We start from the raw sequence: 8,249 nt of genomic DNA on the forward strand, positions 1-8,249 counted from the left end.
TTTCCAGTTATGATAATATGGTTATTTCTCTTGCCAATTAATTAACACGAAAAGTGAAAAATTGAAACTAACCATTATATGTGCTTTCATTAATTATTTCACACGCCTTATTGATATGTTAATGGCGATGGGAGAGTTTACACCGGTTGGGAGCGAACCAAAGTTACTCCCATTGCCAAGGGTGGTGACGCAAAGCTTCTGAAAAATCATCGACCAATTTCTATATTCATTATTCAATATGTACTAAAACACAAAGTGCTTGATTTCCTCGCTAGCGAAAATCGAGCTTCCCATTATGGACATGGACTTGCATCAGATAAATTACGTGCCACAAAGTATGATGGTTTTCAAGATTGCGTGACTAGAACTTTGGAAAAGCAGGCCAATCTTGACATGGTCTGTTTGGACTTGTCCAACACTTGATAAAATGAGCCATCGGTTGTTAGGTCAGAAGATGAAAACGGTTGGTTTATTCAGAAACGTGAAGAGATTGGTCCAACACCGGCTCGAAGGACAAAATCAGAGGATGATAAACTGATAATAAATGGCCTCGTCTCAAAATGGAGCCATGCTGACTTGGGGTGCCTCAGGGGACTGCCCTTGGTCCTTTGCTTTTCCTCATTTAAATTAACGATTTCCATACGATGTAAGTAACAAGGAAAGTAAAATTTGCGCGTAACATGCGGCTTTTGCGACAATTGTGAAACCATGATGACGTAGATTTAGTTTCAAACGGTAGAAGAGGGGGCTTCGTAAAACGGGATGGAGTTGAACGGCCTCAAGAATTGTTTCATGTGTTTTGACAAAAATCGAAATTCTCGGAGCTTTGCCTTTTCAATTGGTAGTAGCTTCGCCTTCGTTGAGGCCCAACTCCCAAAGTAATAGGGATGGAGCTTTGTTCGTCCCTAGAACACCTTCAGTAAACATTGCTCAGACGTGTGAATAAAACCAAGCATGAGGCTTCCTCACGAGAGCAGTTGACGTCCGGACTTCACTCTACACGACGTATATTCGGCCTTTAGTGGAGTTTCGCATTCATTTATGGCGCCCGTTTCTTAAACGGGATTCCCGCACGGTTGAATCCTTCCAATGATGGAGGACAAAAAGGGATGAAACGACTCCAACATTGTTCTTTTCCTAAGCGTCTAAGAGCGCTTGGACTTGAATCACTAGAGAAAAAGCGTATCCACTATGACCTTACTCTAGGCAACAAGTTCTGTCTGAAAGACCTAATACTGAACCACCTTGACTCGACAAATCTTCTGATTCTCCTCGAACCAATATCCAGATCTGATCAAACCTGCAGTTCTGAGCGGGGTTTCTGTTAACAGAAGGTGCTACTATAAGGTTCCGCTATCCATTCCTAGCCATCCGTGTTGTATTGTACCAACAATATTTGGCATAGCCTATTGTTGGGCGAAATCATTGGGCGAGCTCAAAGGCAAGCCAGTGCTGACTTGAGACTAGTTTCTTAGAGGCCTTACCTCGGAGTTTGGTGCTTGGACGCTATCCAGTATGAAAATACGCTGATCGGAGTGGTGAGTAGATGATCAATTGATCATTCTGAGTAACGTCCCAGCCTTAACGCCGAGTTAAGAGCGTTTCAATAACAGGTCTTGGGACGGATATTTGAAACATTTTTGAATCTCTTGGGCGTGGTATAAACAATTCCTCCTGTCAGTATGGACAATATCGTGGCAGGATGGCTCTAGTTGTCCAATTTTGTTCCTTATCTCACTCCCTTTTTTACTCATCGCCACGATGCATCTTTTTTCTCATCCCACTAAATTTTATAAATATCAAAATGTCTTCTGCTGTTTTAAATAACTTAGATCATTTTTGCCCTCGTACAATGACTAACCATAAACATCTTTAATGTCATAACCAGGCTCCAAAACACACTTGAAATCAAATCATGAATTAGGTTCCAAGATAAAAGTTCTTGTGAAGAAGCAAATTCAAATTCATTTAGCATTATCTATTTTTGCCAATGACCTTTATCGTTGGGGCGCCGTCTGTTGGGGAAATTTTAACGATACTTTTTAGCTTTATGACAGGGCATAAGACACAAAAGCTCAAATATAAAGCAGCATAGTTGCTAGCCATCATTTTCTTCGATGTCTAGCCAAAGATAAATAGGTTGTGGAACAGGGACAATCATCCTGCAATGTCAGTGATGGTGTTTGACAACATAAACGGGCAAACCTGCACCCATTTAGTCAGAATCTAACTTCAAGACTAACTGTGTTCTTTGGTATTGGAATGGGCTTGAAGTGCAGTTGTTTTTTAAACTATTTACTTCGTTTTTCAAGAGATTAGCGTTTCTCAAATTAACGCTGATTTATGTTGAAAATGCAATACAAACATACTTGAGCCCTCAAAAGTCCGTCAATAACCTTGTTACACCATTTCCCCAATTACTATTGAATAGAGTACAAAATTGTTTGTTTGACTCTGACCTGATAAACAATTGAGGCGATCCTTGTTTCCGACAGTGATGCACCGGCGAAAGAAAGCACGACAGCTTTTGCAAACAATGGCACCATAATACACGTGGGAATTGGTTTTCCGCACACACACGCGGCATTCTTCTTGATCCTTGTCTTCGTGCTCCATGGCAAGATGTTCAAATTGAAATGAATACACGGATAAAACAAGTTGACTGGTGGCGTATTGCTTTGTAGAATTGATGGCAGCAAATTAGATCGTTTGTCTCTTCTGATCTCTGCAAAGAGCAAATGAAGTAAATCCTATAAACCACGTCGCGTCAAAAAAGGATGCAACAAACCGTTTGAGCCAAGCAGCTCCTCACTCAAAAAAGCGCTCACTCTCCTCGAATCATCATTAGGATGATCACGATATCATCGAACATTCTCCTGGAATAGGGAAAGCATGCGGCATTGAGTGATTGAAAGCTATTTAAGCAATTTCCATGGTTTAAGAGAAACGGCGCTCAAAGACCCCAAAACCGAACGAGACGATGACGCTCAATTCAAAGCCAACATTCGATCAAGCATCCAAAACCAATATGTTTGCACTCATGGCATGCGTTTGTCTTGCCTTTCGGTCAGGCTTATTCATTTTGGAAACCTAACATGGCGATATGTACCTTCATTGAGTTCCACTAGAGGGCTCTAGGTTCCACCAACCGTGACACTTATGCAAAAAAAGGCTAAAAACATCTTTTGTTGCCGGACAAAAAATTCGCAGACATTCACCGTATATATGGCTTTTTTACTTAGCTCTAACCCGAAATTAATTACGGGGACAAGTTATTCAAAAAGTCCGTTTGCAGTTTGCAGAAGTCCGGATGTCAAGGTATTACGGCTATTCCGTCTTAGCTTTAACTAGGCATTGAGCCAAGGATTCCTTGAAAATCCAGTCACATGCCCTTGGTTGGCTGTGGTTGGCTCTGAATATGTGACAAATCAACCAACCACACCAACTAGTATATCCAAATCTCCTCAACATACTTGTAACCATCACCGTCGTTCACTCTCGAACCCGAATGTCCTAGTTTCGAAAATCGATGCCAAGCAACCCGGAATTGGACTTGGCTAATCTTAGGCATACCTACAAAGGGAGGGGAACATGGACAATCAGACCGTGGAAGTACAAATAAAGTACAAATAGTTTGTCACAATGGAGATGCAATGGCAAGCGACAATAATATCCCATAAGTCAAAGCGTTATTATTCCAACTAGAGCCCGATGTCCAATTCATCAAAAGCTATTTCCGACAATGCACTTCATAACACCAATGAGCGCAGGGATGAAAATCTCAAAGTCATTCTGGAACAAGTGGATCCACTCTATTTTCATACTTTATATCGAATACCGTTTCAAGTGGCCCATCGTTGTGTGAATGTGACCAATTGATTTGATGAGCCGTACAAATAAGCAGACTTAGTCAGTGCTGCCAAATGTAATGCAAGAGAATAATCTTCAATTGCATCCCCTCTCGGCAAAGTCGACTGAGGTTGATTGATAATGGTACTTGTTCAGAGCCATTTGGAATTGTCTTAAACATTGTTGGAATACCTGGTCTCTTCATAATTTGTTGGAATTGTTACCTCCATGTTACGACAAGCAAGATCATGCCTGAGATTGAGAGGGGGGAAGTGAAAGGGGGGGAATAAAGGTACAGATTTTGACCTAATTGAGCAACTAACGTCACGGGGAGGGAAAGAGAGGGAAATAGGGACGAAGGGAGGGCTAACCAGGCATGTAGGAACACTCATCAGCACATCACACCCATATGCACACTGTATACGTACCTAGTCAGGAAGTAAAGGAAAAAGTCCCAGTTTTCACCCTGGGTTTTTGGTAGGTGCCAAACAATTTGAAGAATGGTTCTTAAAACGCTTTTTTGTAAACTTAAATGGATGGACACGGACAAATTATATGTTATGTGTTTCTAAAGTCTTTTTGAGTACTTTCTTACCGCGGCTGGGCTTGGAATCCCAGCAATTCGATCGACCAACAAATTAGAAATGGCTAATCTGGCTAACCTTTGAATATAAGGCTGATGGGGCAATTTGTCAAAAACCTGTCCAAGTCTGACTTAAATCCTGTTACTGGATCAACGCCTACATACGACCTACGAATATTTGAAGGCAGCAAATTGAATAATGAAAGAGCCGGGAAAGAAGAGAGTTGGGCTTCATGTTTTAACTAGCCTGGATTCTCGAGGGCTTGAAGGTGCTCTCAAAACGCACATTAAGCCTCTACGGTCATTAGAATTGACCCTAAAACTTGGTTTGGGACAAAGCTCATGAATGCTTTTGAAAACGTACAGTTTCAGATTCCTTTCGTACCTTCTCTGAACACTGTACAGTCCGAACTTTTTTAGTCTCTCCCAATAAGAGAGCTCTCTCACTCCTGTGATGTTCCTAGTGGAACATCTTTGGACTTCTTCGAGCTTTTGCAAACCCGCTGAACTAATTGGAGCCCAAATGGGCGAGGCATATTCAAAATGTGGTTGGACAATCGACTTGTACAGCGTCAGCATCGTGATACTGTCTCTGAACTTAAAAGTGCGATACATCCAACCACTTATTTGAAAAACTTTACCCTCCTCCAACTGGATACGCTCATCGATTTTTCCATCATCTGGGAGGACTATACTTATATCCCTCATGGAAGAGACCTGCTGAATGCCCTTACCTTCGTCATCTAATAGTCGAGTGTCTAATGGCGTCGATTCAAAGGTCATTGAGAGGAATTTCATTCCATTCAGTCCCATGTTACTCGTAGCAACCCAAGAGTAGATTTGGTCTAGGACCCTTACCAGACAACCGGGATTCTTACCATTCCTACCAACTACCAATGTTGTATCATCAGCATAGGAAGAGATACTGACATTACTACTACTAAGCTTCTGAAGCGGAGCAATGAAGGTGATGAAAAGGAGAGGACTGAGGAACACCCAACTTGACATCATGTATGTCACAAAGGGATCCCTCAACCTTAACGAATTGCTTCCTACCAGAAATGAAACTTCTTAACCAATTGGCAACCTGGCCTTGGATCCCAATCTCATGGAACCTGTTAACTAAAAGGCCATTATCTACCTGGTCATAGGCCTTGGCAAAGTCGAGAACGCTTGCTAGCTAGGAGGAAGAACTTCATGACTATCAAGAAATTCAACAAGTTTGAATTTCAAGATTTTCTCAAACACCTTCAAAATATTCGAAGTGGGAGAAATCAGCCTTTAGTTTCCGGGGAGCGCCCCTTTGAAAATTGGAACAACATGAGCTAACGTTAGTGAAGAGGGAAGCTGGCCCTGGTCCAAGATGCAACGCATCAAGTACGAGAAAACAGGAGCAAGAACTAGTGAGCATCTCACCAGAAACTGAGATGTCGCACCATCAGGGCCAGGAGAGCTCGAGAGTCTCAAGTCCTTGATGGCCTCTAAAGCATCTTGATCTGTGATTACAAGATCATCTAAACGCTTAGCTTGACAGGCCTTGCCAATCTCAACAAACTCATCAATAGAGCAATGGGCTGTTGCTCCTAAACTCTTTGGAGTTGAAAACACACTAGAGAACTGATCTCCAAGTATGTTGGCCATAGACTCTACAATGTCTATGACTTCCCTGTTGACCTCAAAAAGCCCTACAAGGTGTTTTGTCTTTCTCTTAGAGTTTGCATAAGAGAAAAAAAATGCCTTCGGATTCGACCTCACCTCTTGAACTACTTTACTTTCCTTCTTCAACTGATCTGTCTCAATGTAAGCCTGAATTCTATCTTGAATCAAATCCAACTTTCTGTGATTCAAATTGCTCTGGAGCCTTTTTGCCAGTTTGCAACTCTTTTTAAACAAATCATTCCTACACTTCGGAATTTTAGACTGTGCCCCGCCCTGTGGAACACATTCAGAGAGTGCTAGAGTGGGATAGACGTCCTCAAGAACTAGAACGATTTTGTCTAAGGATACATCTATGGATGATTCCTTTTTCAGCATTGAAATGAGATCAAACTCCTCTAACCTTTCTATAATCAACGGCAAATGTTTATCTTTGAACTAGAACTTAGCCAGACCGACCTTTTTGGCCGGTCTTACTCTAGAGCACGCCCGCTTTTGAGTAATGGTCGACCCTAACTTGAGAACATGATGATCTGACAGATTACTAGGCGTCACATGGACATACTGGATCAGATCAGGGTCATTGGAAAAAACAAGTCAAGAACGCTATTCGCTTTGGTGGCTACAACATCATGCTGGGAGAGATTGCGCAAGATCGCAAACTCCGCCAGCTTTTCGAACGACTCAGATGTCGATTTCGAAATAGGAATATACCCATCGGGACTAGCCTCCCACTCTTCAACGCTAGCCGGAAAATTGAAGTCCCATACAAAGAAAATCTTTGAGCAAACTGAGTGGTCCAACTCATTCCCCATGAATTTGAGAGCTGAAAAGAACGAGCTTACTGAACAAGAAGTGGGCGTATATATTGTTGCAATGGTCAGATCAAGACCTTGAAGATGACAAACTAAGACCTCTACTTCTCCATTAGACATTTTTACATGACTAGTTTGCAGGTCATTTCTAACATTTCGAAATAGGAATATACCCATCGGGACTAGCCTCCCACTCTTCAACGCTAGCCGGAAAATTAAAGTCCCATACAAAGAAAATCTTTGAGCAAACTGAGTGGTCCAACTCATTCCCCATGAATTTGAGAGCTGAAAAGAACGAGCTTACTGAACAAGAGGGGGGCGTATATATTGTTGCAATGGTCAGATCAAGACCTTGAAGATGACAAACTAAGACCTCTACTTCTCCATTAGACATTTTTACATGACTAATGTGCATGTCATTTCTTAAGTATAGACATACGCCCCCATGCGCAAAAATGGAATTGTTAGGGTGTACTATATCACGTCGAGCTAAGTTAAAACCAAATATGGTTAGCCCTTCATCTAAGACCCTTGGTCGAAGCCAAGTTTCTGTCATGGAAATGAACGAGACCTGCCTATCTAAAGCTAGTTCCTTAAGAACCTTGATCTTTGTTTATTGTTTATTGCATGCCCACTCAAGCATCAAATTAGATGAAATGGAGTAATGGGAAACAAAAGTCGAACGAAAACGAAGAGAAAAGCCACCGCAATGGAAAAGAGGAGAAAAAAGGGAAGCGAGTCCCAGTGAAGAAACAGACTGGGTTTTTAACTTTTTCTGTCACTAAAGGCATATTGCACAAAGCTCTCCTTAAAAGCGTTCACGGTTTGAGCTTTCCGCACATCCAAGGGCAACTCGTTCCACCGTCCAGCTGATCGCAGAAAGAAGGAGTGGTAGCGAATGCGAATTCGAGCAAACACATCCTTCACCTTTTCCATCTTACTACCCCTGGTTATTGGATGTCCTCCTTTTTTCTACAGCGCGAAAAAATCTTCCACTAGGCGCGAAAGCTATCTTCTTCGTTATGATCTTGTACGTCAAAATCATATCCATATACGATCTCCTTTCTTGTAATGTTTGGATTAGTAACTCTTCTAGCCTTTTGTTGTATGACCAATAGTGGAAGCCATGAATTAGCTTTGTGGCTCTTCTTTGTACTTTTTCAAGTTTCAATACATCTCCAAGATTCGTAGGGCTCCATACTAGAGAGGAGAACTCAAGAAGCGGCCTAACATATATTTTGTACAAAGCACTAAGGGTGTCCCAATCCCTTGTGAGGAAGTTTTGCTTGATCATTCCAAGTACTTGGTTTGCTTTTGAAGCCAACGACGCACAGTGTCCAATAAAC

The sequence above is a fragment of the Tigriopus californicus genome, chromosome 8 (genome assembly GCF_007210705.1).
Source record: "Tigriopus californicus strain San Diego chromosome 8, Tcal_SD_v2.1, whole genome shotgun sequence".
Lineage (NCBI taxonomy): Eukaryota > Metazoa > Arthropoda > Copepoda > Harpacticoida > Harpacticidae > Tigriopus > Tigriopus californicus.